This window comes from Schistocerca cancellata, chromosome 5, assembly GCF_023864275.1.
Source record: "Schistocerca cancellata isolate TAMUIC-IGC-003103 chromosome 5, iqSchCanc2.1, whole genome shotgun sequence".
Lineage (NCBI taxonomy): Eukaryota > Metazoa > Arthropoda > Insecta > Orthoptera > Acrididae > Schistocerca > Schistocerca cancellata.
In genome coordinates, this window is record NC_064630.1 from 547958447 (window position 1) to 547984856 (window position 26410).

The 26410-nt window shown below is 45.4% G+C and overlaps 1 protein-coding gene and 1 pseudogene across 1 annotated transcript in view; one reads left to right on the top strand and one right to left on the bottom strand.

Moving 5' to 3' along the window:
- The window catches only part of LOC126189010 (LIX1-like protein), a 326396-nt gene that overhangs the window by 205347 nt on the left and 94639 nt on the right, over nt 1-26410 (top strand). The window lies entirely within an intron of this gene.
- LOC126189413 (5S ribosomal RNA) lies at nt 21829-21946 on the bottom strand (annotated as a pseudogene).

Consider the following 26410-nt stretch of genomic DNA (forward strand, 5'->3'; position numbering starts at 1 on the left):
CTACGTTGTAGAATCTTATAACAAAATTTAACTTAATAAATGAGCCTTTTCTTGCAATTTTTTGAATTTATCCTATGGCGCTCATACTACAAGCACAGTTTTTTCGCAGGATGCATCAGGTTCCATAAAACAAACTACTTTATTTTATAGGGGAAGAATGAGAGACTACTAGAAAGAAAGAAAGAAAGAAAGAAAGGGGGGGAAAAATAAGACATAAGTTATTTCGTGTGGTCTTCAGTAGCTCAGACCGAAAAAAAGAATAATAATTCGCTTACATGAGTGCTTAGTACATCACTTTAGCATAAAGACCAAGAAACTTCAATGAAAAAATATAGCATTCGAAAACGTAAGAGATACACATGCCATGCAATTGATTGAAAAACCTTACTAGCAAAGAACTCTCATAAGTTTCACAATGTCACAATTTAGGCAGCATAAAATTAAAGTGCTCCTTTTTTTCCTTACTGGCGTTCTGCACCTTTCTGTCTTGCTTTACCCAGCATCCTGTGCTTTGCCGGTTCTACCTGCGGACTCACGAATTGCGTTGGACTTGTTGTTGAAGGGCAGGGACGTCAACCAGTGATGTTCGCCTTTGCGTGGCTGGAATGTTATCGGTCAGGTCGAAATCCCATCGACTTAGGCAGCGTCTCATTTTGTCTGCTGACAAGGGAACTTCCCCATCGCTCCCCCCTCAGATTTAGTTATAAGTTGGCACAGTGGATAGGCCTTGAAAAACTGAACACAAATCAATCGAAAGAACTGGAAGAAGTTGTGTGGAACTATGAAAAAAATAAGCAAAATATACAAAGTGAGTAGTCCACGTGCAAGATAGGCAACATCAAGGCTACTGTAGGCGCAGGAGCTCCGTGGTCCCGTGGTCAGGGTGAGCAGCTGCGAAACGAGAGGACCTGAGTTCAAATCTCCCCTCGAGTGAAAAATTTCTGTTCTTTATTCTCGCAAAGTTATGATCTGTGCATTCGTTCATTGACGTCTCTGTTCACTGTAATACGTTTATTGTCTGTGTTTTGCGACCGCACCGCAAAACGTTGTGATTAGTAGACGAAAGGACGTGCTCTCCTGTGGGAACCGAAAACATTTGGTCGCAAGGTCATAGGTCAACCGATTCCTCCACAGGAAAACACGTCTGATATATTCTATACGACACTGGTGACAGATAATAATTGTCTGAAAATAAAAAATTAAACTCTTCACTCAAGGGAAGACTTGAACCCAGGACCTCTCGTTCCACAGCTGCTCACGCTAACCACTGGACCACGGCGTTCCTGGGCTCGCAGTTTCCTTGGTGTTGCCTATCTTGCGCATGGACTACTCAGTTTGTATATTTTGCTTATTTTTTCATAGTTCCACACAACTTCTTCCTGTTTTCTCGACAGATCTGTGTTCAGTTTTTCAAGGCCTATCCACTGACCCAACTTATAACTAAATCTGAGGGGGGTGCGATGGGGAGGTTCCCTTGTGAGAAGTATACAGAGTTAAATGTATCCCGTAATTTCCCGTAATTTCTATACTTAATTTCCATTTTAGAGACTATTTCTCATCCTACTTTACTCTCAGAATTTTCTTTGGGGGGAGGGAGGGGGGGGGGGAGTGACCCATATGACCGATCCTCCCTTCCGTCCGCATCTATCTAGGAGAACATAGGTATGAGAATAACATTCTTGGTGACGTCTTAAAGAGGATTACTATCAAAGACATCGAACAACTCTATTGTACTGCTAAAGATCTGCGAACATTGTGCAGGAGGAAATTGGACGTACAGAAGCCAGCGGCTGCCACCTTTTGGATGCAGCAATTCCCATGCTCATTAAGTTGTAGATGATGATCCTCTCCTTTACTTTACGCTCGTTCGTTCCCCTTATTGTAAGCCCTGATTGTGGTCGATACATTTATTCAGACGTTACGAACGCGGGAGATAAAAAAAAGAGGCAAGGGGTTGCTGTGACAATCTCGGCTAAGAATGCTGGAGCTGGAAGCTGCTGGTCCAGCGACTACTGGGAGATCTGGACGATACCAGGTCGAGCCGAGGCGACGGAGGCGCGAGCAATTACTGATCCCCGCGACCCATCTCATCAGGCCGGGTCGTTGTAACGTTCCCAGAGTGGGCACCCGCGGGAGCATAGACGGCCCGCCCGGATAACGAAATCGATAATAGCGTGCGTGTGGTTGTGTATGCGGACTCGAAACGGGCCACGGAGCGCGGCGTCTCATTACCGCCAGAGCCCCCGGCCGTGGCCAGACCAGGGCAGCCTGACTACTGCTCTAACTACCCCCGCACTTCTTCAGACTCTCGATTAAGATACTACACTATCTCATACATGTATTAAACATTTTTTTTAGACTGGACTGAAATTTTTCTGATTGTCCCTTTATTTTAAATACTTCGACACTTCGCTTCTGTGTTACATGTGAATAGATCTAATTTTAATAAAATCTTCTCGGTGTTCCAGCCACGTCAGGTGGTTACAGCCCCACGAGCTTTCGACCGAGCGCTCCTCGGCCATTGTCAAGTGGTAGACGTCTGCCGCGTCGCCGTCACCTGGCCGTTGTACACACGCGCTGCTGGCTGTGACGTCACTGGTGTCCTCTTCTTCCCCAGCTATGACGATGTTTTCGTTCCGCGTCCGTCGCGCCCGCTGCTGCCTCGCGGTGGCCAGATTCTAGGCTGCGCTGAGCTGCAACCTACGCCTTGTTGATGGTGTTCTCAGATATTTTTATTTTTACCTCTTTTTTTTACGGTGCTATTCCAAAATCCCTTCGTCCTCGTAATGAGGTATGTGTCGTCGGATGGAATACGGTGTCGATTTTCTAAAGCGTATTCTGCCACGGCTGATTTTTCAGGATAACGTATGCGAAAGCGGCTCCCGTGTTCCTTCCGTGCGAAATGTTTGGTCGACTTAGTAGCAGCCAGACTGACATTTTATTTTGTGCACTCCAGGCGTTCTAAGCCCAAGGTCGTACTTCATAAGCCTCATGAGGTGTCGTAGTTTTTCTGGGGCCTGAACACTGATGAAACGTTGTCTCTCATCAGGTGCCGGCTGGTCTTTCCCAACATTGTTCCACAGAAAGGCAAAAACGCAAGTTTCTTGTTCTCTTCTTCTCTGTTGTTTCTCCTGCGTCACCTGGCGGTGACTGTAGCCCTTTTCCCGCAAGACTCTTCGGGGGTGGCTTAGTTCTAACGGCAGATTTTCAGCGTCTGAGACGACTTTAGCACGGTGAAAGAGGGTGTTCAGAAACACAAAATGTGGCGTTCTAAACACCCTCATCCACAGTGATAGAGTCGTCTCAGACGCTGAAAATCTGCCATTAGAACTAAGCCACCTCCGAAGGGCTACAATCACCACCACCAAGTATCATAGGATATTTCCCTAGAGACACCCAGGAAAAGAGAACAAGGCTCCTCCATTTTGCCTTTTTGTAGCACAGTGTAGGCACCCGAAGATACACAACGTCTCATCAGTATTCAAGCCCTCAGAACAAAATACGACACTTCACGACGCCTTTGAAGGACGATCTAAGGCTTAGAACGCCTGGAGTGTACAGAATGTAAGTGTGGTGCTACTCCGTCGGCCAAACTTTTCGCACTGTGGAGCAACACCGGTCGGAACACGAGAGTTGCTTACTCCTACTCTACCCTGAAAAACCAGCCGTGGCAGAACACGCTTTAGAAAATCGACACCGAATTCTATTCGACGAAAAAAACCTGTCATTATGAGAACGAAGGAATTTTGGGGTCGCACCATAAAAGAAGAGGTAGGAATAAAAATATCTTGAAACACCTTCAACATGGACGTAGGCTTGTGGTTCAGCACAGCCTGGGACCCGGCCATCGCGAGTTCAAAGCGTGTGTGACGGACGTGGGGCGAAAGCATTATCACAGCTGGCGAGGAAGAGGACACCAGTGACGTCACAGCCAGCAACACTGCTATACAGAGGAGAGGCCACGGCGATGCGGCAGTCGTCTACCACTTGACAAGCGCCGAGGAGAGCTCGGTAGAAAGCTCGGCGGGTTGTAACCACCTGCCGTGGCTGGAAGCTCGAGACGATTTTATTAATTCATATGACCGCGAGACCGTGCATTCATAGATATAATTTTGTTATATATGTTATGTAGTGGACTGACAAGACAGCCAGCCCACAGTGACGGGTAACCGAAAGGCACGCGTACACACACGCCGGCTGGCGTGAGTTCTGGAACAGGATACGTATGAATGCACTAAAGAAAAGTACGTATCGCCTGTTTACTTAACTTTAATTCATCCTTGTGGTACATTGCTATTGACGATACAAATGAGACTCTCTCCAGATATGGTTAATGGCGCCTTGCTAGGACGTAGCCATGGACTTAGCTGAAGGCTATTCTAACTGTCTCTCGGCAAATGAGAGAAAGGCTTCGTCAGTGTAGTCGCTAGCAAAGTCGTCGTACAACTGGGGCGAGTGCTAGTCCGTCTTTCTAGACCTGCCGTGTGGTGGCGCTCGGTCTGCAAATACTGACTGTGGCGACACGCGGGTCCGACATGTACTAATGGACCGCGGCCGATTTAAAGCTACCACCTAGCAAGTGTGGTGTCTGGCGGTGACACCACATGTTATACAACAAAACTGTTGTATTACAATGACAAACAGTAAGACGCAAATTTTGTAATATTCACCAGCGCTTTGTGTAAGCATATGTATATTGCCATGACTGAATGTTTAGTTCCGCTTGTCTGAGGCTACAGGAATTGGACAAAACATGGAAATACCGTTAAAAATGCATGCTTTTAACATAAATGCAGACGCTAGCTAGCCGAACCAGCAGGTTGTGCTGTTGTATTTGACCACGGACGGCATCTGTGCAGTGTCCCCGATACTTTGCAAGTGTCTGTCGTGGGCAGAACAGTATTCCGTATAGTTTTGAGTGCATTATGTCGGCGCTAAATGATTCGAACGTGGGCGAACTGTTGGTGCTTGTTGATGGGTGCTTCCGCACCTAAGGCAGCCGAAGTGTTCGCTGTTTCAAGAGGCATCGTCTCCAAGATTTCTAGCGCGTTCAGGGAAAGCTGGAAAATATTATCCACTAAATAACAACAAGAACGAATGTGTGTGTTGAGTGATCGTTACGCACGGTATTGAATACGATTGTGACGAAAAACAAGACGGCCATAGCTGCAAAATTCAATGCAGAATTGAATGTCGCACTCTGTCAGGTCCAAAACAACACGGAGAGAGTTCTATAGACTGGGAACTGCAGGGTGACCTCGAATTCCAAAACCACCCGTCAGTTATGCAAATGCCCTTAAACGAAAAACTTGTTGCCGAAGTCATAAAACATGGTTCACCAGCCCCGGACCGAATCCTCTCAGTGCATGAACGACCAGACGACCAGACCCAGTGCCGGTGATCCGATCAACCTGAATATGGTTTTCAGGCGATTTACAACCTCCTACTAGGTGAGTATTGGGCTGTTCCACAAGTCTTGCCTCAGTTACACAATTCGCAAACACAATACTTTCACACACTTTCACATGATAACACTGCACTGAATACAGGGTACGACAGGAAGGTCATACACTCACCCATAAATTAACCATAAGAATTCCAATATATGACCATGCCTCGCCGCGCAAGTCGCCGAAGTGGCGTCAAATTGAAAGACTTGCACCAGGCGAGCGGTCTACCCGACGGGAGGCCCTCGTCACACGCCAATATTATTATTACCATGCCGACCGTGCGTAGTTGTGAGATAAAGGAAGAATAAAAATGAGAGTGTATAAAGTATGAGGGGGTTGGAAGACTGAAACCGGCTAAGTGTAGTAGTTCGATGAAACTATGAAACTAGGTGGAAACAGTGGTGGCTATTATCATCATTCCTTTTTTAAAAAAAGAAAAATGTTCTGCGTGTGATGGACTAAAGACCAATTGGAGGAGGTGTAAATACAGGTCAGTAGTGTCGATGGGGAGGGTTTAATTGTCGTGATGTGACATGTAAGTGATAGCGACGGCGTACAAATGAGTGAAAATAATTTAATAAGTGGCATAGAAACACTGTGAGGTCAGTGAAATGTTCTGTTTGTTGTATTGCAACATACTATGTTATTTAATTTAGTTTAATATTATACGTTAGTAACTAGAAACTGGGCAGTATGTTCATCTGCAAATAACTTGATGATTGGAAGCTTAGATGAGAAGACAGCTGTAATCAAATACTGAACGTTGCTTAAATAAGTAGATTAGTTATGAAATCCATAAGATAACCTGAGAATACAAACATATAGGTGTAATATTGGAAAAAAAATGCGCAAGTTGCTGTAAGATTAGGTCAGTCTCATACTTAGTGCAGGCAAAACGCGAAGACATAACGAGGCAGCCGTTGAAGCTTAGACACGTCATGCAACCTCTCATCTGTATGACGCTGGGACACTGGTGTTAACCTGCCCACCTATTCTGACGGGCCGGCCGAGGTGGCCGAGCGGTTCTAGGCGCTTCAGTCTGGAACCGCGCGACCGCTACGGTCGCAGGTTCGAATCCTGCCTCGGGCATGGATGTGTGAGATGTCCGTAGGTTAGTTAGGTTTAAGTAGTTCTAAGTTCTAGGGGACTGATGACCTCAGATGTTAAGTCCTATAGTGCTCAGAGACATTTGAACCATATTCTGACGGAAAATCGCAGCTTCTGGACCCTGTCATCAGGACACAACGGCGGTGGCGGATCTGAAATTCGTCATATTGCCATGTAACAAGCTCATACGCAAATCAAAGTGAAATTAATAAACTCCGTACATATTATAACAATGTGTGTGTGTGTGTGTTCCACATCTCTTCCTTCACCACTCGACCATTTAAACCAAACTTGGTACACATATCCTTTACTGTCATGCAATAATCGCTGTGTGTATGAGAGCCACCTACCTATCACAGTTCAGCAGACATGACGTCATAAACAATGAGCTGCGTGAAAAACTGACGCATCAGGCATGACATCAAAATTTATTACTTCTGTGTTGCTAACTCTATCTGCAAAGTATTTTGTAGACAGTATCGACATATGCTGCTGAATTTAACTACATAACTATATTATTGTACGGTGCATATTTCAAGAGAGATGCCGCTTCACGCATGAAGTTGTAATACATTTATTCTTTACTACTAAGACAAACTTAGAGTCGAGTCGACTTAACCCTTTCAGATCCACTGGCTACATTAGCATATATTGAACTTAACGCCCTCTTACTTGTAACAGAAATGTTTTCCGCCACTGGAAAAAATCTTGTGCACATTTGCAAATGTTCAGTCTTTCTATCATGTACGAGTTCTATCGTCTGTTGGCTTCACTATAAAAATATCACAAGTCAATGTAGCAGAACGCAGCAGCTTGTGACCGCCAGAATACACGGAAGTGGTTGGTTAGTTAAATTCCATTTTATCAATGAATATCATTATCGTTATTTTGCGTGATAATTACTGAGTAATCAGTTTATTTATTACGACAGTGAATATATCAAAATTAGTTATTTTAGTCCGTAAAAGAAGCCAAAAGTATCAAAAGTATATTTTGGAAAAGGGTACGTGTTTTTTACGCATGTTGCATCTAAAATCATTAGAAAATTACCTAAGAGCATTACAGCATAACAAATTTTCCTTATTCCATAAAAAAAACAGTTCTAAAAGGGATAAGGAAATCCCCAACCTCTGTTAGCGATTTGACAGCTTTAAGAGCAAATCGCAAACGGCTGTAGACGAAAACAATAGCCGTCTGTAGAGCTATGGAGATGCGTTGCTATAGAGACGTTTACAAAATCGCGTTGTAGATGCACGATGTAGCTGAGACATGGAAATGATATTTTTTCGATACGCTACTACAAACACGGTTTTTTTTTCTTTTCTAATAGAAAATTGGCAAAAAGAATCTCGGGCAATGCCAGTTTTGTCAGTCAGTCTCCTTATAAAGTTCAGTTCCGAAATGCAAAGCCCCAGGAAAGAAAATTTTTAACTCGTTGGTATGCATAGAACACGTGGAACGGCTTCATTAATGTCAACATTTATTTTCCTCGAACTGGCGAAAATATAGGTGATACTAAAGACCAAGCCTTACGCGGCTGAAGAATTTGATTTTTCACGAGCTCTCTTAGCGAAACGTCTAAAAACGAAAATGCCTTAAAATAAATGCAAATAAAGTCCGCGCCAGTATCCTCACTGATAGGGCGATAAGTCAGAAGATTTTACGATCGGCCGCGTTAAAACGTTTCCGATTATATCTGCTCCCAAAATTACCCACTCGGCAGCCGAGCGGGCGATCGTGGGAGGAAGGCGGGCAGCGCCAGTAACCTCTGTGTACTCGCTGGCGCGCCAGATAACATCAATGGCCCGTATTCAAATTGGAACAGGCGGCCAACAAAGAAAAACTGGACGCCGATGCACGGCGAGAGCGCCCGCTTTTTAAACTAATACTGCTGGATACGATGCGATGTGATGTGATGTGCTGTGATGGATCTGGCGGGTGCTTTAATGAGTAATTTAGAGAAGTGCGCTCCGCTTCATACGTCAGCTTTAATGTCCAAAGATTACTGGTCTTAAGTCCGTCATCATTTAGCTCTGGAAAACAATCCAATAGCAGACTTCCCGAATTAACATAATTGTTCCATCAACGTTGTTAATTACGTCGTTGCGCCCGGAACAGCACGAAATCTCCGTGGAGTAGGAAATTAATTAACTTTGGTCATCACGGGGTCGTAAGACTGTCTATAGTTCCGGGCATCGGCCAGAGTAAAACGTACTGACCGTATTTCTGACTGCCCCCACCTGTGCTCACAGCCTTGGATGCCTTCGGAGAGTACGTGTAGGTGCTCGGGTCTTGGAAGGGGAAAAAATTTAAAGTGCGTTCTCTGCTTAAGCTACTCGGTCCCACCTCTGTTTAAAAGTTGCACAACTCGACTAAACGCTGTGACGCCTGGCATAATGGGTTTAGAGCAATAATGAATGCATCCTGAGTAGTAAAAGTGTTGTATGTATTGTAATAGTCTTTTTCGCTATCAGGTTTGTGACTAAGATGAAAATAGAAGCTGGTAAATCACTTATAGCATTTCTTAAAGGAGCAGAAGTAATAAAACTGCTTTATTAACACATCGATCAATTCTTGGCGCTACAGAAGGTGTAGAATATTAGTCTTTCTTGCACTAATATCGCTGTTTATTTGCTGTTTTCTTTTTTCAATTTTAAGAAATCAATAGTGCTTCTAGCGAACTGTTCCTGTTGCGTAGAACATACGTACGTCGCCTGTGTACACCGTGCGTGCCCAAAAAGTTCTTACATTGATCTTATTCCTGATGTATAAGCAACATCAGCGCAGTAACAGCGATGACAGCCTGAACTAACAACTGCAGACAACAGATGTGTTTCCAGAATGAGATTTTCACTCTGCAGCGGAGTGTGCGCTGATGTGAACCTTCCTGGCAGGTAAAAACTGTGTACTGAACCGAGACTCGAACTTTTTTAAATTTATTTATTTATTAACCTCATTTTGTTCGTTGCATCTGCTCGAGGTGGACGTCGCAAGACACCCGTGTCAGTTCGTCGTTGATCCATTAACTCAGTTTTTTTATTACAGAGGGCATCTAACCCTCTGACCGAACACGCTGAGTTACCGTGCCGGCGTAACAGACGCATCTTCACAGCTCAGCATGTTACCACAGAGCTAGCAAAGAGGTACAGTAATTGAATTGGGGTTCTCAAATTACCACGCTGTGCTTTATGCCACTCACCCACAGTGCCACCGCTGTGAACTCGGGACCTTTCCCTTTTGTGGGCAAGTGCTCTACCAACTGAGCTACCCATGCACGACTCACGCCCCGTCCTCACAGTTATACTTCTGCCAGTACCTCGTCTCCTACCTTCCAAACTTTACAGAAGCTCTCCTGCGAAACTGTGAGGACGAGGTGTGAGTCGTGCTTGGGTAGCTCAGATGGCAGAGCACTTGCCCGTGAAATACATAGGTCCCGAGTTCGGGTCTCGGTTCGGCACACAGTTTTAATCTGCCAGGAAGTTTCATACCAGCGCACACTCCGCTGCAGAGTGAAAGTCTCATTCTGGAAACATCCCCCAGGCTGTGGCTAAGACATGTCTGCGCAATATCCTTTCTATCAGGAGTGCTAGTTCTGCTAGGTTCGCAGGAGAGCTTCTGTAAGTTTGGAAGGTAGGAGACGAGGTAATGGCAGAAGTAAGGCTGTGAGGGCGGGGCGTGAGTCGTGCTTGGGTAGCTCAGATGGTAGAGCACTTGCCCGTGAAAGGTAAAGGTCCCGAGTTTGAGTCTCGGTCCGGCACACAGTTTTAATCTGCCAGGAAGTTTCAACAGATGTGCTCTCCACCAGTCAGCTGTGAGCAGGCGCTGTTCAGTAGTATAGATATATCTATAATCCTATGGGTGCGACGGCTGTTTGATGAAATAGTTTCAGTGCGGATGCACATCCAACGTCGGAACTCATACGGGAATCTGATATCTGCGGGTAGGGGGTTAATCGATGGGGGTTTCTGCGGTGCGGCAAGTGATAATTTAGGAACCTGGGTATGACGGAAAGCGTATCCGTATGGCCGAGACGCTTGGGAGAACCATTTTAAAAAAGGGGAGCTTTCAGATTCGAGTCCCGGTCCGCTATAAATTTTCAACACCCGCTATTCCATTGCCGCAATGCCCTGTGAGGATCGAAGTCATTATTTTCTTCCTATCTCTTTCCAATCACGTTTTATTTCCATTCCTTTCACCCCAATTATTCATCTACTGATAAGCAGTGGATGTGAAGCCGAAGTATGTTAACGCTGTTGTTTCGCTAATCGCAACGGAGCAGCGTCTCTAAATTAAGTGCTCAAGATGATATTCAGAATGTTTTGAAGAAGAGAGAAGTGGGTGCAAAGCTTGTTCCGCACACGTTAACCCCCGAACAAAAACGGCGAAGACTCCTTACGCGACTTGATTGGAAGGAAAACCGCGAATAGTTCTTTCTTTGGAAAACTCATCATGGTGACGACACTTCGGTTTGTCAATACGAGCCTACTACAAAACGACAAAGTGCAGAAATTTGCATGACGGGTCAACGCTCTGACGACGTAAATGACGTTCACGCCCGTGTGGCACACGTGTTAAACAACGTCCCAAAGAAAATTTTCCTGACGGTTTTATTAGGTTGTGTGAACTTCCTGCGCGTTGTACTCAAGTTAGGAGAGGATGTGTAAAACCACCATCTTAGCCTTTCTCTATTTGTATTAATGCAATGTCGAAACTTTTTGGAATGGCGGGAGGTATCTAAATCAATATTTAATATTAAAAGTGAGAAGTTCTTTGTCTATGAACAGATTTTTGAACCTGCCTATGAAGATATCTCCCAAAAGCCTATTAGGATCACTAGGCATAGTCCTAATGGAGGTGGTTTGCCGTTGCCTTCCTCCGACCGTAATGGGGATGAATGATGATGATGAAGAAGACGATACAACAACAGCCAGTCATCAGGGGGCAGGTGAAAATCTCTGACTCCGCCGGGAATCGAACCACGGACCCCGTGCTCGGGAAACGAGAACGCTAACGTGAGATTACGAGAGGCGGACAATATTAGAAGAACCTGAGGTAATTAAGCTTTCAGCTCAAAACCCGCATCTGTTTCTTAATGACCACTTACAGATGAGGACATCCATACTCTTAAGCTTCCCATCATCTAGTCAACCAGCCACGCACTCTCAGACCTCAATTCCAATGATCACGTTCATACCCACAGACTTGTAACACAGAAGATTTGTCATATACTTTACTCCGTTTCTTCTCTCAAGCTTCAGTATTATGTTCATAAGGCTTTCAGACATTAATACTGTGTTTATTACTATCCATATTGTGTATCGTAATTCAATACTGTAGTTAAATGTCATTGGTGCATAAAATAAATGATGGCTGCTCGATTTGACATTTATCACCTAATGACACTACGGAAGATTCTGATTCTCTTGAAAGTATATATATGAAGATGGTATCTGTTCTTCCGGACATGTCTCACGGGAGGCGTGCCATAGATCAAGTCCCTGCAGTCGCACTATCCTCTGTGTCCTCGGTGGCTCAGATGGATGCCGGCACGGTAGCTCAGCGTGTTCGGCCAGAGAGCCGGTTGGCCTCTGTAATAAAAAAAAAACTGAGTGGAAGGATCAACAAACGAACTTTAACGGATATTATGTGACGTCCGCAACGACCAAACCCAACGATCAACAACGAAGGAAAAAAAATGGATAGAGCGTCTGCCATGTAAGCAGGAGTTCCCGGGTTCGAGTCCCGGTCGGCGCACACATTTTAAACTGTCCCCATTGACCTATAACAACGCCTGTATGCAGCTAGGGTTATTCATTTCATTGTAATCTCTTGAAAGTATTTTTGTTTCCAATGTTTGTTTTCCGACACTCTACTTTCTCTTGTGGACGGTAGTCACTTGTTTTCCAAAGATGATCCAATAAGCCGAAAAACGTTTCGAAATAAATAAATATTAGTAGTGCGAAAAGTTTCTTTGTTTTTAACCTTGTATGAAATTTTTCTGCCAAGAAGAGACGGAAGAAACCACAAATGTAATCAATAAAACTTTTAGGCTCCTCTTAAACTGAACTTCATTGAAAGCTGTTCTTTTGTGGATGCACGAAAGTACGAAAAAATGAATGTTCCTGTGTAATGGACACCTTCCTGAGCCTTAGTAAATCACTTAAGTCTTGATATGATTGGGTTGAATTTCCAAGTGTGACGCCTGTAACAGTCTCTTATTAAATAGTAGTCTGCCCTGATAGCGGAATGGTCAGCGTGACGGACTGCCATCCTAATGGGCCCGAGTTCGATTCCCGGCTGGGTCGGGGACTTTCTCCGCTCAGGGACTGGGTGTTGTGTTGTCTTCATCATCATTTCATCCCCATACGGTGCGCAGGTCGCCCAGTGTGGCGTCGAATGTAATGACCAGCACCAAGGCGGCCGGACCTGCCCCGTAACGGGTCTCCCGGCCAATGACGTCAAACGCTCATTTCCATTTCCATTAAATATTAACATTTCGAGATCTACAGTAGAGGCTCAAGAGACAAGGTCTTACGAAAACAGCAGTAATCATTTAATACTAATAGCTGTTACAATACGTCTAGGCGCGCAGTCCGGAGCCGCGGGACTGCTACGGTCGCAGGTTTGAATCCTGCCTCGGGCATGGATGTGTGTGATGTCCTTAGGTTAGTTAGGTTTAAGTAGTTCTAAGTTCTAGGGGACTGATGACCGCAGAAGTTAAGTCCCATAGTGCTCAGAGCCATTTGAACCATTTGTTACAATACGTCTGTCGCCAATAAATGTGCTCTTTAGTGGTCTCTTGTGTTATATTATGATTCCTTATTATTAATTATTATATGCACACACAACAGCCCTTGAGCACTATGTTTTAAGGTTTACCCTATTTTGTGCAGCAAAGAGACAGAAACAGTTTTATTATCCGAGACACGTCTGGAGGACATAGCATCTAGAGAAGTAAACCAAACTATTAAATTGTGAGTATAATATACGTCTCCAGGCTCTTTCTGAATTCGAAAGAACGTTGTCCTACACTGAGGTGACAAAATCGCGTCGGACCTCCTTTTGCAGGCGTAGTGCAGCAACTCGACGTGGTATGGACTCAACAAGTCGTCGCAAATCCCCTGCAGAAATACTGAGCCATGCTGATCCTACAGCCGTCCGTAATTGCGAAAGTATTGACGGTGCAGGGTTGTGCACGAACTGACCTCTTGATTATGTCCCATAAATATTCGACAGATGGCCAAATCAATCGCGTGAATTGTCCAGAATGCTCTTCAAAACAATCGCGAACAATTGTCGTCCGGCGACATTGCGCTTTGTCATCCGTAAAAAATTCCGCCGTTGTTTGGGAACATGAGGTCCCTGAATGGCTGCAAACGGTCTCCAGGTAGCCGAACATAGCCATTTCCAGTGAATTATTGGTTTAGTTGGATCAGAGGAGCCCGTCCATTCCAAGTAAACAGAGCCCATATCATTATGAAACCACTACGAGCATGCATAGTGCCTTGCTGACGGGTCAATGGTTTCGCAGGGTCTGCGCCACACGCGAACCCTACCACCAGTTCTTACCGTCTAAAATCGGGACTCATCTGACCAGGCCACTGTTTTTTAGTCGTCGAGGGTCCAACCGTTAGGGTCACGAGCTCAGGAGAGGCGCTGAAGGCGATGTTGTGCTATTAGGAAAGGCACTCGCGTCGGTCGTCTGCTGCCATAGCCCATTAACGCCAAATTTCGCAGCGCTGTCCTAACGGATACGGTCATTTTACGTCCCACACTGAATTCTGCGGTTATTTTAAGTAGTGTTGCTTGTATGTTAACACTGACAACTCTATTCAAACGCCGCTGCTCTCGTTCGTTCAGTGAAGGCAGACGGCCACTGCGTTGTCCGAGGTGAGAGATAATGCCTAAAGTTTGGTATTTTCGGCACACTTCTGACACTGTGGATCGCGTAATATTGAATTCTCTAATGATTTCCGAAACGGATTGTCCCATGCGTCTAGCTCCAATTACCATTCCGCGTTCGAAGTCTGTAATTCCTATCTAATGACCATATAACGTCGGAAACCTTTTCACATGAATCATCTCAGTACAAATGATAGTTGCACCAATGCACTGCCCATTTATACCTTGTGTATGCGATACTGCCCCCGTCCGTATATGTGCGTATCGTTATCCCAGAAGTTTTGTTACCTCATTGTATTCTGCATTTGTGCATTCTGCAGAAAACAATATCCGTATTAGCGCATTGAACATTACATTTTGCGAGAAACTTGATTTCTCCTTGTTTTTAATCACTTTTTGTACTTTAGCTGTGTTGCATGTACAGAAACAGGACAAAACATCACCTCGTTTATTACTCAACGAAGTCAATCTCTACAGTTGTTTTAAATCTCAAAAGAGGTGGTTGAACTGTTCAGGCACTGCTCACATTTTGGAAAAGACGGATTTTTACGTACTTCTTGAATCGTTTCAGGCGAATCCTAAAACGTTCCTGATTCTACACTTCTGCGATTGACTATTACTCCATCTCTAATAATACCAAAGTCGACTAAATTATTACTGCTGCTAAGTACACAAAGACTTTCAGGCGATTGGCAGTTGGGGCGGAAACTTTAGCCTGAAAGCAGTGTAAGGAAGTACAGGTGGCGCAGTGATTAGCACTCTGAACTCGCATTCGGGTGGACGACGGTTCAGACCCACGTCCGGCCATCCCGATTTAGGTTTTAGGTGATTTCCCTAAATCGCTTCAGGCAAATGCCGGGACGGTTTCTTTGCAAGGGCACGGACGACTTCTTTCCCCATACTTCCCTAATCCGACGGGACCGATGACCTCTCTGTTTGGTCCCCTCTTCCCGAATCAACTAACCAACAGTGTGTTGCGCCTAAGTTGACGAGCAGATCCTGATATACAATATCCGCATACTGGCCACAGACTGGCAGATCAGGACAGACTTAATTGGCGGGTCATTCTCTACCTCTGCCTCTGGCTCCGATGTTGAAGGGTTCATTGTCGGTTTATCAGACCTGGTGCCATTACTTGTCGGTAAACTAGCTCCTCGATTGGCATCACGAGGCTCAGTGAACACTTTTCCAGCTTTCACCAAGGAAAAATTCCTCGCAGTACCGAAAACCAAACCTGGATTTTCTGCACAACAGTTAGCCGCGGTGACCACTCAGCTACAGAGGACTAGGGGAGCCTGAACTGTTTGACAACGCTGCTGGTAATAAATCATAGGCAAAAAAAAAGAAGCCATGAGGCATTATCTGCAGTTATTTAACACAGAATGGTACAGCACCCCGGCAAGAAAAGTGACAGACGTGAATTTTTCGTTTATGTCAGTGAAAAATACGTGTGGGGTGCCCGGATGGGCACGATAAACGTCACATCTCTATCTCGAAACTTGTCCACTGGAGGGCAGCTGTCACTTTTGTAGCAGGCTACTTACGATTTGGCCCAAAAATAAAAGTGTAGCGTTGCTACAGGAGGGTGTACACGGGTCATTCAAGAAAAAAAAAATGTTCAAATGTGTGTGAAATCTTATGGGACTTAAGTGCTAAGGTCACCTGTCCCTAAGCTTACACACTACTTAACCCAAATTATCCTAAGGAGAAACACACACACCCATGCCCGAGGGAGGATTCGAACCGCCGCCGGGACCAGCCTCACAGTCCACGACTGCGGCGCCTGAGACCGCTCGGCTAATCCTGCGCGGTGTCATTCAACAAAACGGCACATTCGTAGTTGTTACCCTTTTCATTTACAATGTAAGTTGAATGTACTTTCTAATATCATTAATTATTACAATATCTGTGTTTATACAGTGTCTCTATCTTACATTACAGTGCTCTTCGCCGGCCAGTGTGGCCACGCGGTTAAAGGCGCTTCAGTCTGGAACCGCGCGACCGCTACGGTCGCAGGTTCGAATGCTGCCTGGGGCATGGATGTGTGTGATATCCTTAGGTTAGTTAGGTTTAAGTAGTTCTAAGTTCTAGGGGACTGATGACCTCAGATGTTAAGTCCCATAGTGCTCAGAGCCATTTGAACCATTTGAACAGTGCTCTTCAGATATACACGTATCTCTGATGGAACATACTCTGTTTTAACGATTACAACTGTTTTAAGTATTTCGAAATTTCGTAATATTTACAACAGCTGTAATCGTCGAAACCTGTGTGTGTACGATACAGAAACATCATAAACACAGACGTTGTAATGATCAAGGATACAGATGCCACAATGGATAAAATGAGGATAATAAAAAAAAAAGTTTGTCCCTAGCTGTACGGGAATCACAAGTGCGAGCATAAATGACATAGATGTCACATAAGAGAACTCAAAGTGGAGAGAGTAACCAGGCATTCTTTTTGTAAAAACCACGTACAGACAAAAAGAATATGTGCAGATCATCGTCAACAGTACCAGTAGATAACAATTTAACGTCTCTGCAAAGCATTGTGTTGCAGCGTACATGAAAAATGTGGGAATTTCTTCTATAGAGAATCCATTTTCTCGGCGAAATATATTCCTGCATTATAAAAGCCCATTCATGATTTTATGTTTTCGTAAACTGTGATCCTTACATTGTACCTAATTTGATGTTCCTTATTTTCATAATTTTCGTAAATTATAATTTTGCGTTTTGTATTTTTCTATTAAATCAATTTCAACTTGTTTTTTTTTTTTTTTTTATTTCTTCTTCTGGCTTGGTACTAATTTTGCCTGATGCAGATTCAAATGTCGTAGAACATTACAGTGAGTAAAAAAAATATGTTGTTTGGAGGGCAAAAGAGGCAAAAATACTAATGTAGGATCATAACAAGAAACGTTTCTAGAAAAGCAAGAAAACTAACGCAACTAACTGTACTGATTAGTAATTACCTGACGATACATCACATTCGACAAGAAAAGAACCACAATTCAGTATCACTTCTGTGTAGAATATAATTGAATTAACTGCCAAAAATACTCATATGAAATTTAAAGGAATGATACACTATTTTAGTATGCATTTACAGATTTCACTAAGTCGATTTTTCTCAAATATTGCATTTTTGAGTTGTGACACTGTTCTCACCGTGTGCGATGTGAATTTAGATGTCGAGAAAGGAGTCATGCGAGTAAGCAACGAAACAAGTTTAGGGTTTAGCGCCCAGTCGACGACATCATTGGAGGTGGAGCACAAGATGAGAATGGACAAGAATGGGAATGAAAATCGGAGGAAGCATCCCATGATTTACCTTTAAGTTTAGGAAAAAACATAAACAGTAGAAATGGATGGCCAGATGGGGTTCAAACCTCATTCCTTACAGATGCCAGGATGAGATTAATTCGAAAAGATATTGATAAGTATACCAGAATCTAATTCTGTGGTTTATTTTTTCACAGCTCTTGCTGGACTTGTTATCCTTACAGACAGAGAAGGTTCAAAGAAAAAAAAATGGTTCAAATGGTTCTGAGTACTATGGGACTCTACTTCTGAGGTCATCAGTCCCCTACAACTTAGAACTACGTAAACCTAACTAACCTAAGGACATCACACACATCCATGCCCGAGGCAGGATTCGAACCTGCGACCGTAGCGGTCGTGCGGTTCCAGACTATAGCGCCTAGAACCGCTCGGCCACCCCGGCCGGCGTTCAAAGAAAAGCTGGACGTTTTGTCACTGGTTCATGTAGTTTGACTCAACTTCCTAAATGAATCAATGAAAACATTTTTATCTTGAAATTAGTTTTCTCGCGCAGCGTTCGCGAATGCTACATGAAGAGAGAGAGGCGAAGTAGAGCAGCACGTGCACCACACACTGTGCAATGCCCTACCAAAGGCAATTAGTACAGAATGTCCCAAACCTGTAGAGTCAAAATTATACACGTTTCAGGTTTCGCATAATTAACATATATCTTATAGCAAGAACTTACGTTGCACCATATCTTCAAAGAGATGACCACAAATCTCAATATATGTATCACCATGTAATCCATGAAGCGAAATGAACTCTGGCAACAAAATTATTTCGCTATATCGCCTGCGTGGCATTGCATTTGAGACGGGTATAACTGTAATGCTCAGCTGACACTTGTAGAAAGAACGTCTTCAGTACATGGCAATTCCTTTATATTATTATCGCTTCCCACTTCTTCCCTCGCTGTCCTCTCGAACTGCGTATCATGAGGAGTGGTGGGGGACGAGATCGCCGAATGTCGGCCCGGTCACTCAGAGCTTCTACCGCTCCCGTCGGACGCGGAAGTTGCTGTCGGCCGATCTAAGCGCCTGGTCTCACGCTTTACTAAGATGTTGCATGTTGCCTGCCACGCGTATTTCAACACCTTCTTAACCCTAGATCACTAAAACCTCGTAAACGTTACGATTGCAAAAGGGTATGAAACAGGACATTTTGTGCTTAATTTGGTATGTAACATACCACTGAAGACTTAATAATGACCGTTAACGAACGCATACATATAATTTATGACTTCTTTTGAATACATCTACATCCATACTCCGCAAGCCACCTGACGGTGTGTGGCGGAGGGTTTTTTTAGTCAGTAGCCATTTTATTCCCGCCATCAATCACCGGTTCATTGTTCATCCATAAGCTAATTATATGCAATAGCCACGTGAAAATTGTAGTATGATGAAACCCTGGAGTTAAAATTTTGCACTGTGGTTTGGCTAGAGCTTAATCAGTATGGCAGTGATGTCATGTCTCTGGGATAGTTGGTCACAGTATTGATTCCGTTGCGCAAATTAAAAATAAAATTACAGGCTAGTATTTACAGGTCTCTCGTATGGAGCATTATTAACAGAAAATCTATTGCTCTCATTGATACTTTGTTCAAGACATCAGTGTGATGCATGACAGCTGGTATCACTGGTACAAATATTACTCGCCCGTCAAGTCACATGTCTAGTGGTTGTGCGTTAGATACGCGGGAGATTCGTGGGAATCATCCATTTGATCGTTTTGCAAGATAGGCAACGCGAATATTTTATTTTGAATCATAGAAAATATTAATCTTAACTTTTCTGACTAGTGAAATCGGTTCACTACTTAATCGCAGAGCCAAGCTTCTAGCCACTACAGAATCAAGTCGGCGTAGAAAGTCAGTTTAAGTCTGCTCACAACCACCAAAATACTGCTCAGAACTTTGTTTTCATGTCTGTTTTTGGTCAGTATTCAACTAATGTTGCATACAATTAGCTCACAGCTTACTTATAGATAATTCTTCATGTAAAGCGTAACGTACTTTTCCCTTTACTATATCTTTTGTGGCACCAATTTTATACGTTATTAATAGTTATTTATTCATTTCCATACTACGCATTTTATTCATGTTTTCGTCTGTGGCTGCAATTTTGGAACGTTCTTACTGTCTATCAGATTCGAGAAAAGAATGTCTAGGTTTAAATCCAGCAGATCATTTCCGAACTGTATTAAGTGAGAGAGGAGGTTCTGTACAAACCATAAACAGGTTTAGATGATTCCCCTTGAAGACAAACCTTCATATGCACGCCAGAGCAAAAAGAAGTCACGACGAATTGGTAATCGATTTGAATGAAATTCTCATAGTAATGTTACAATTCTACGCACTATTATTACACTGCATAACTGTAAAAGGTACACCACTGGTCATTAAAATTGCTACACCACGAAGATGACGTGCTACAGACACGAAATTTAACCGACAGGAAGAAGATGCTGTGATATGCAAATGATTAGCTTTTCGGAGCATTCACACAAGATTGGCGCCGGTGGCGACACTTACAACGTGCTGACATGAGGAAAGTTTCCAACCGATATCTCATACACAAACAGCAAAATGGGTTCAAATGGCTCTGAGCACTATGGGACTTAACATCTGCGGTCATCAGTCCCCTAGAACTTAGAAGTACTTAAACCTATCTAACCTAAGGACGTCACACCCGGCCATGCCCGAGGCAGGATTCGAACCTGCGACCGTAGCGGTCACGCGGTTCCAGACTGTAGCGCCTAGAACCGCTCGGCCACCCTGGCCGGCAAACACAAACAGCAGCTAAACGGCGTTGCCTGGTGAAACGTTGTTATGATGCCTCGTGTAAGCAGGAGAAATGCGTACCATCACGCTTCCGACTTTGATGAAGGTCGTTCAATATAAGGGGCGTTCAAAAAGAAACGAGCCAGAGACATAATTACCGAAACCAGCACCTGTATGTTAGAAGTACTGACCCTGGCTGTTGAGACACTTGTCCCAATGTGACACAAGGCGGTGAATGGCTGTCACATAAAATTCCCGGCCCTGGATCGCATTCACCCGACAGATTAACGAGGAGAGGTGGTGTGCCGGCTAGCCTGGGTGTGGTTTTGTGGGCGGTGTCCCACATCCGACTAGGTGAATACGGGCTGGTACACACATCCCACTGCAGTTACACGATTTTCAAATACTAAAAAACTGTTAACACACGTCCGCACCGGAGAACACCAAAAGCAGACAGATGGGGCACACGCATTCCGTCCCGAGGAGGAAACTGAAAAATGACGTGCCAACCCCTTCAAGATATGGGATAAAGGCCAGGAAAAAGAAGATGTACAGCAGAGTACAGGACACTATGCTACTCTGCTAGACAGGAAATAAATTCTTAGTGTTCCTGTATAAAACCTGCAAAAAGCCTCTTATCCTAGCAAGAGCCCCAGGATCTGCAGGAATAACTCTCCGCACAAGTGTCCCAACCCCTGTGTCCTTGCTCGACTTCTACGTTCGTCTAGACAACAAGCAAATCGAACAAGCACCCCACATTTCGAGCTGTATTGAAATAATATCAACGAATTAAGGTTGGATTCACCTTTTTGCAAATACATAATTACTGCTTTTCTTTAACAACCAAAGTGCATACCCAGCGGGATTTTTTCCTTTCATTTTTCTGAAATACACACATACAGATTGTATTTAGGTTAGCAAATGTTTTACATCGGATTTTATTGTTATTTAAATTACATATGTACTTTACCTTTTATTTTCCATTATGTGAGTCCTGTGGCTGCCAACCAAAATGAGCCTCAGGTTTACTTAGTAATCATTTATCTGCAAACATAAGCACTCCGTCTTCAGGCCACAAGTGGCCCACCGGAACCACTCGACCGCCGTGTCACACTCAGATGAGGATGCGGATAGGAGGGGCGTGTGTTCAGCACACCGCTCTGCCGGTTGTTACGCTGGTTTTCTTTGACCGGAGCCGCTACTAATCGGTCGAGTAGCTCCTTAATGGGCATCACGAGGCTGAGTGCACCCCGAAAAATGGCAACAGCACATGGCTGCCTGGACGGTCACCCATCCAAGTGCTGGCTACGCTCGACAGCGCTTAATTTCGGTGATCTGACGGGAACCAGTGTATCCACTGCGGCAAGGCCGTTGCCCAGCAAACATAAGGGTTGTTAAGATATGGTCCGTACTAAATTTTTGTTTATAATCAAATCTTTATAACATATATCTTTATAACATATATTCAAGCAAAAATCGAGTCATATGCCCCCCCCCCCCCTTTATTTTTTTAATGTGTGTTACTGGGACTGGGATGGTAGAAGAGAGAGGAAGAGAGAGAGAGAGAGAGAGAGAGAGAGAGGGAGAGAGAGAGAGACCCAATGACCCAATGAAGAGCTGAAGAGCTGCGCGTTTCGTTGCGGGATCCTTAAGTCGGCGCAAGAGCGTTACAGACGAGTTCAACAAACTGCACTGTCAAACGCTACAAGAGAGGTGTCGTGTATAACAGAAATGTTCACTGTTGAAATTTCGAGAGATTACCTTCCGGGAAGAGTATGACAACGTATTACGCCACCCAGAAACGTCTCGCGTATTGACCACGGCGAGAAAATTCGAGAAAATAAGAGAGCTTACTAACAATCATTATACACACCGTAGCCACCATAATGATCTTGAAAGATTCAGCAACTGTACTGATGTTTAACATAATTCTCATTTATCGTTCCGTCTCGGTTACAACATTTTTAATCATAGTCACGTTTCGATTCTCTGGATTATCTTCAGATCTAAGTAGTTTGCCTCAGCAACCCGAATTGTTTTGCATCAACAGTATTCAATAGAGTACTCTGATATGTGTGACAAGACGTGTTGCTGGCGCAGGTACCTGGATCTGAAGATGATCCAGAGTGACCGACACAGTAATATAATTAAAAATATGTAACTGAGGCGGAACAATAAGTAGGAATTATCTTAAACATTATTCCCACGCGCCAATCGCGAGTGGAATAGGGAAGGGCCATCAGTTAGTGGTACCAGCGCAACCTTCCGCCACATACTATCAGATGACTTGCGTAGTATTGATGTAACCACAACAGTATTCTAACATCAATAGTAGGATACGGATTAGGGGTCTGGGCACACAGACTCACGAGGGTCATGCCTGCTATGGCCGTTAGGAGGGTGCAGTGTAATATGCTCCTGCGTTCAGCAGGGGCATACAGAACAACACGTGGAGGGGAGCTTCTTGTGCTAATGGGGACGTGTCTACTGTACATTAAAATCCGTGAGTAGGCCGCCTGGTACTGGTCGAAGAAGGACAAAAGGGATAACATAATAGAGATACTTGGGGTTTACGCTGGGGATAAAACTGCAGTTAAAAAGAGAGGGATAGAACTATGGCAGGAACAGTAGAACAACGAGGATACGGGGCGCAGAACTTACGAGCTGTTACCGGACATAGAGGAACGAGTAAAGCTAACGTACTTCATGCCTACGACAGGAATGCTGCACTTTCTTACTGGACGTGGACCCTACCCGACATATCTACACTCCTGGAAATGGAAAAAAGAACACATTGACACCGGTGTGTCAGACCCACCATACTTACTCCGGACACTGCGAGAGGGCTGTACAAGCAATGATCACACGCACGGCACAGCGGACACACCAGGAACCGCGGTGTTGGCCGTCGAATGGCGCTAGCTGCGCAGCATTTGTGCACCGCCGCCGTCAGTGTCAGCCAGTTTGCCGTGGCATACGGAGCTCCATCGCAGTCTTTAACACTGGTAGCATGCCGCGACAGCGTGGACGTGAACCGTATGTGCAGTTGACGGACTTTGAGCGAGGGCGTATAGTGGGCATGCGGGAGGCCGGGTGAACGTACCGCCGAATTGCTCAACACGTGGGGCGTGAGGTCTCCACAGTACATCGATGTTGTCGCCAGTGGTCGGCGGAAGGTGCACGTTCCCGTCGACCTGGGACCGGACCGCAGCGACGCACGGATGCACGCCAAGACCGTAGGATCCTACGCAGTGCTGTAGGGGACCGCACCGCCACTTCCCAGCAAATTAGGGACACTGTTGCTCCTGGGGTATCGGCGAGGACCATTCGCAACCGTCTCCATGAAGCTGGGCTACGGTCCCGCACACCGTTAGGCCGTCTCCCGCTCACGCCCCAACATCGTGCAGCCCGCCTCCAGTGGTGTCGCGACAGGCGTGAATGGAGGGACGAATGGGGACGTGTCGTCTTCAGCGATGAGAGTCGCTTCTGCCTTGGTGCCAATGATGGTCGTATGCGTGTTTGGCGCCGTGCAGGTGAGCGCCACAATCAGGACTGCATACGACCGAGGCACACAGGGCCAACACCCGGCATCATGGTGTAGGGAGCGATCTCCTACACTGGCCGTACACCACTGGTGATCGTCGAGGGGACACTGAATAGTGCACGGTACATCCAAACCGTCATCGAACCCATCGTTCTACCATTCCTAGACCGGCAAGGGAACTTGCTGTTCCAACAGGACAATGCACGTCCGCATGTATCCCGTGTCACCCAACGTGCTCTAGAAGGTGTAAGTCAACTACCCTGGCCAGCAAGATCTCCGGATCTGTCCCCCATTGAGCATGTTTGGGACTGGATGAAGCGTCGTCTCACGCGGTCTGCACGTCCAGCACAAACGCTGGTCCAACTGAGGCGCCAGGTGGAAATGGGATGGCAAGTCGTTCCACAGGACTACATCCAGCATCTGTACGATCGTCTCCATGGGAGAATAGCAGCCTGCATTGCTGCGAAAGGTGGATATACACTGTACTAGTGCCGACATTGTGCATGCTCTGTTGCCTGTGTCTATGTGGCTGTGGTTCTGTCAGTGTGATCATGTGATGTATCTGACCCCAGGAATGTGTCAATAAAGTTTCCCCTTCCTGGGACAATGAATTCACGGTGTTCTTATTTCAATTTCCAGGAGTGTATGTCGGTTAGAGAAGCACGTTACACCCGCCTGTGACTGTGGCGCTGTGCAAGGCACGCCAGAACATGTGGTGTATGAGTGCCACCTCTTCGATGACGTAGCAAACGAACTACGACAACAACTTCCGAATAACGACACGTACCATCTGCTAAGGCATGACAACACCTTCAATGCCTTAAACAAATTGGCAGGCGATATTTCGAAAAAAGTCCTTAAGAAATTTCTAAGGGACAACCAGTGAAAATCACACCAACTTAGACCCCGTGCACCTTTCCTGTTCCGCCGGGCCTGGACTTTGGCCAGCCGTTTCACGGCTGGGATCCGACTTTCTCTGGACTAGGGCGGGAGGGTGTACATTTAACCGGATAGGACACGCACCAATTGTGACACTAGACTTAAAATGGGTTAGTATGTAGCAAGATAGGATAAGGTTTTCTAGGATAGACTGCAGCGATACCAAGTCACCAGCCAGTGGGCACACCCACTGGGATTAGCTCATTGCGCCAGGCCAACATCCATCAGGTTTATGCATCACTGGCACACCTGTAACGCCGCAGGTAGCAGAAGTTTTGTAGATTAAGTGGAAATAGGAACCCTGCAGTGGTAAGATCAAAATCTAAGATTTACCTGTAGTGTGGAAAAATAACTGCAATACTGTGTATGAAATTAGGACCCACTAATGTACTCAGGTGTCCGCGGTAGCGTTCTCGCTTCCCGAGCACGGGGTCCCGGGTTAGATTCCCGGCGGGGTCAGGGATTTTTCCTGCCTCGAGATGACTGGGTGTCCTTGTGTCGTCTTCATCATCATCATTCATCTCCATTACGGTCGGAGGAAGGCAACGGCAAACCACCTCCATTAGGATCTTGTCTAGTAAGGCGGTGCGGGTCTCCCGCATCGTTACCCTACGCTCTGTAAAGAAGCATGGGACTTCATTTTTTTTTCAATGTACTCAGGTAGTGGGTTAATATGTACAATGTAATGATTTGAATACGAAAATGGCTCTGAGCACTATGGGACTTAACATCTTAGGTCATCAGTCCCCTAGAACTTAGAACTACTTAAACCTAACTAACCTAAGGACATCACACACATCCATGCCCGAGGCAGGATTCGAACCTGCAACCGTAGCAGCCCCGCGGGTCCGGACTGCAGCGCCTAGAACCGCACGGCCACCGCGGCCGGCTGATTTGAATAGATGTCGATGTAGAAGATAACGTTGTGGTACCTCCTAACGCTATGCAACGGTGCACGACTGTGTGGACATTTGCTACATTTTGTCATTGTTATCAAAACACACCGTGTAGTGTCCCCTGTCACCTGTGTGGATGAGGCTGCGCTGCCGGAAGAGTGCGTCGCGGTGTAGCGGCGGCGGCCGCGGCGGAGCGCTCGCCGGCTGTCCTTGAGGTAGCCCTGGCCAGTGGCCACAGCCGCGGCTGCTGGCCCGGACCGTTACCGCCGCAAATCTGCCCGCCACACAGCTGGCCACACAGCCCGGCCGCCGGGCGCCGCCTCGCACACACCGCAGCCGTCTCACTCTAGCGGCAAAACAGACCCGCCACCGGCCGCTCCCAAAGCGTGCACCCCTTCAGGTTGTACTACTCTGTACAGATACGTGCACTGATTCCCAACAAGTAAGTGGAAAGCGTTGAG